Raw genomic sequence first — 4,454 nt, forward strand, 5'->3', positions numbered from 1 at the left:
ACCATATTCCTGAAGGCTTGAAGCTAAGCAACGTGAGCATTGAGCCTCTTCTTCATCGTCTCTGCACTCAGGACTTATAAACCGCTCCTAGTCCCTCTCTCTTGGCGAGCTAGGACTAAAAAACAGCTTCCTAAGCAACTGTAGTACTGGTCACCCTTTAGTGCCGGTTGGAGCCACCAACCGGTACTAAAGGTGGTGCGCTGCCTGCACAAAATTTAGTGTCATTTAGCTTAAAACAAATCATTAAATGCATGAAAAATATCAAATGAAGGCAGAAATGGTTGAAAGTTGATGGCGTCACTTTGAATGGTGCATACTGAATGCACAAAAAGTCTGGAGTTGTAATAAGTTTAAAAAATTGAATGCCTTTGTAACAGATGAGTTTAATTTCGTCAGAAACCTGAATATTTCGAAACAGATTGTCCATTTTGTAAACGAAGTGCATCCGGTTTTTGCCGTAACCCTCTCTACTTTTTTGAACAATCTATGTGGGTGAAATGATGATACCATGCCAAGTTTCAACTTTTTCAGAGTTCATTTGTAGTGCTTTTCAATTTCCAGGTCATTTAGTTCTCAAAACAAATCATTGAATGCATAAAAAATAGCAAATGAAGGCAGAAATGGTTGAAAGTTGATGGCGTCGCTTTGAATGGTGCATACTGAATGCACAAAAAGTCTGGAGTTGTAATAAGTTTTAAAAAATGAAATGTCTTTGTAACAGATGAGTTTAATTTCGTCAGAAACCTGAATACTTCAAAAGAGATTGTCCAGTTTGTAAACGAAGTGCATCCAGTTTTTGCCGTAACCCTCTCTACTTTTTTGAACAATCTATGTGGGTGAAATGATGATACCATGCCAAGTTTCAACTTTTTCAGAGTTCATTTGTAGTGCTTTTCAATTTCCAGGTCATTTAGTTCTCAAAACAAATCACTGAATGCATGAAAAATAGCAAATGAAGGCAGAGATGGTTGAAAGTTGATGGCGTCGCTTTGAATGGTGCATACTGAACGCAAAAAATATAAGAGCATTTAGATCATGATCTTATATTTCTTTACAGTCTAAATTATCAATATGATCTTATAACATCAAAAAAATACTTTGATCATCAATGATCTTTGTGTGTACAATCTGAATTGTCAATATGAGTCATCAACGATTTTTAAACCGATGAAGACTCATATTGCGGCCACAAATTCTACACATAGAGTTCAATGAAGACCAAGTGCTTGTGATAGTTTGAGAAATAACATATTTAAGGTGGTAAAAGGCTTGTTAGGGGAGCAAGGTGGGACTAAAAACAGCCTGCCATAACCTCATTAGTACCGATTCGTGGTACGAACCGGCACTAAATGGTGATGGTGGGGCCATAGCCTGACCGCAGGCTGACACAACCTCTTTAGTACCGGTTCGTGGCACAAACCGGTACTAAAGGTTCGCCACGAACCGGTGCTATTGATCGCCGCCACGAACCGGCACTAGTGTACACATTAGTGCCGGCTGAAATTCAAATCGGCACTATTGTGCTTCACAAAAGACCATTTTTCTACTAGTGCTCCTCCATGTCGCCACTAGGAGCACATGACGGTGCCCTCGCTAGCGGCTCCTGTCACTAGTAGAAAAAGGGTCAAACGTGAAGCACATTAGTGGCGGTTTGTATTTGAGCCGACACTAATGTATACATTAGTGCCGGTTCCAACGGCTAGCCGGGCCGCTTTCATTAGTACCGGTTCGTGGCGAACCTTTAGCACCAGTTCGTGCCACGAACCGGTACTAATGAGAGTGGTGGCAGGATGTTGTCAGACTGGGGCCGCTCCAGCCCCTTTAGTACCGGTTCTTGGCACGAACCGGTACTAAAGGTCGTCCTACATAAACCCTTTGTCCACCCGAGCTCGCTCTGTTCTTCCCCTTTCCCCTCTCCTCTCTGTTCTTCCCCTCTTCCTCTCGAGCTCATCACACATTTTGCCCAAAATTTGTCAAGATTTCAAGGCCCCCATCCATTCAAATGATCACAAAGGTTAGCAACTTTGTCCTTTCATCTCTCATTGCTAGATTAGCTCTTGCAATGCTTTATATAGTGATTAATTTGTGAGTTCAGTAATTTGGGAGGATATATATATATATGTGCTAGTATTTGATTTATATGCAATTTGAGGTCAAAAATAACACTTAGTTTGCATATGTAGGTGTGGTTTACTTAGTGCCTTCTAAATCTCTGTCGTAACCACCGTCGATCGCCCGCACCGTCCCGTCACCGGCACCACCTTGTGGTGAGCCTCTTTGTTCATGAAATTTTATATAAAAATTGATGTTTGTGTGATTTGGATATATAGTTACTCGTATAATTATCTTACCCGTACGTTGTTTGTTATACATATAGTGCCATGGTTTTGATATCCGTCCCCGTCGGCCCTCGTCCTTGTTATGATTCGGATGTGATATATATATATTCTCTTTTAAAACTAGTTGCATTTCGTGTTTATGACAAATTATGCCCATCAAGTTAACATAGAAATTTTTTCTAGGAGGTATGTGAACCGGATATTCCAACCGACCCTATTGTCGAGAGGTTAAATTTAGTTGAAAGAGAAAACGAGTACTTGAAAGAAAAATTGAAAAGAATTGAGGGGGAGAAGATGGAATTGGAGGTGCATGTTGCCGATGTCGTTGATGATCACAAGATCAAGATGGAGAAAATGCGCTTGAAGATTAGCACTAATAGGAAAACAGTTTTTAACGACGACAAATGTGGTCGTGAAAGATTGAATTGTGGTTGTTAAAGGTCATTAACGACCACAATCTGCGGGTCGTTGTAGGCTCCCTCGTTAAAAGTAAAACGACCACATACCTTTTGTGGTCGTTATTCTTCTAACGACGGAATGGTGTGTGGTCGTCAATCCCAAGGTAATAACGACCATAATTGTAGTATTAACAACCACTTTTGTCATCGTTAATAATGCTATTACCAACCACTCTCTCTTCACAATTTGATATTCTTCAGAACAACCTACATATAGTATAACTTTTCGTTCAACAATCACTTTATGTAGCATCCAACATTTGAATATTAACATCCACATTAATATAGAAACAAAAGAACCTGAATTGAAAAGATCATAGCCACTTTTATTAATAGACATACCAATATTCCGACATACAATTCTGGAATTAAAATATCATTTAAGAAATGGAGTCAAAATCATTCCTTATATAACCAATGTACTTGATAATATCTATCTGGAAACTGAGACAACTAGAAAAGAAAATATTATTAATCTTCACTTGAGGAACACCACCATTGTTTGAATGGATATCATTCTTCATCAGCTATCCCTCCTGTTGCTTCTATATATTATGGTGGACCATCAGTCCTACAAAATGTTGAGTAGTTTATGAAAGTCAGTCTTCTAAATAAATTGACACAAAGTATAATAGTATAATGAATGTATGAACTTCATCATATCATTTCCCATGTCACCGTCATTGCTGGCATCAACTTCATCATTCATAGTTGCAATATGTTATGAGTGACTAGAAGACAATAAAGCGTAGAAACAATTATTGGTAAAATACATGATTCTTAGAAACGCACTTTTGGAATCATCTGCATCCCATTTTGTACTAAACAAGATTGGTGTATTTGTTGGCGCATCATTTCCATCTATGAAAAAAAGCAACCACATTATAGCATCCCGTAGAAGATACTTGAATAATATTTTTATGTTTGTGTAGTACCTTTTGTAGCTAACTTGTACTTCTTCCTGGGTTCCTCATATTGCTTATGAGGCCTGTGAGTAACTCTTTTCCTGCTGAAATCTGCTAATTTACTTGATTGCTCTGGCAAGGTCCACCTAGCAATACCTTGTATCAGTCCGGACTTGTTCAACTGTGAGTAGAAAGCATCTTTCCGGAGCTAATGCTGTCAAGTTTCCATACCTGTGATGACTCATCGTGATAACCTATACAGATATAGTTAGAAGTGTGCACAAAGGCTATACAAAGTATAATTAAATTAACTAAGTGAATGTTGAGGTACTGAAAATGAATAACTGAATGCTAAATCAAATAAAGTATGTACAGAAGTACTTGTGTCATTGTTTATTGATAAGGTAAAAACTAAAACATGAAGCAAATCGATTACTACAGATTAAGACTTGCATTAACTAGTGGCATCATGTTGTTAGTACGATGAGTCAGTCCTTCTTGTGAATTACAACAACCAAAAATTGTTGGCATCTATGTATATATGGCCAAAAAAGGGTGCGGCACTGTTAATCTATTCCTTCTAATGAGCCACTTGATCAGGTGCTGTTAGCTCATACCCTCGTAGAGCTCAGGTTATATGCTTCCCGTAATCTTGCATGTGACCCTGTTGCATGGAGAACCAAATTAATGTATTAAGGAAACAGAACAAGTATGATTCCCGTAATCAGCTCAGGTTGTTCTGAATATTTTAT

The 4,454-nt window shown here is 38.5% G+C and overlaps 1 long non-coding RNA gene across 1 annotated transcript; it reads right to left on the reverse strand.

The window, feature by feature from the left end:
- Nucleotides 1–3,278: 3,278 nt before the first annotated feature.
- Nucleotides 3,279–3,759, reverse strand: LOC119352512. Its single transcript, XR_005170186.1, has 3 exons — nt 3,733–3,759; nt 3,590–3,658; nt 3,279–3,368 (listed from the first exon to the last, which is right to left on the reverse strand). It is a non-coding gene; the product is annotated as an uncharacterized LOC119352512 (long non-coding RNA).
- Between the last annotated feature and the right edge of the window lie 695 nt (nt 3,760–4,454).

This window comes from Triticum dicoccoides, chromosome 2A (assembly GCF_002162155.2).
Source record: "Triticum dicoccoides isolate Atlit2015 ecotype Zavitan chromosome 2A, WEW_v2.0, whole genome shotgun sequence".
NCBI lineage: Eukaryota > Viridiplantae > Streptophyta > Magnoliopsida > Poales > Poaceae > Triticum > Triticum dicoccoides.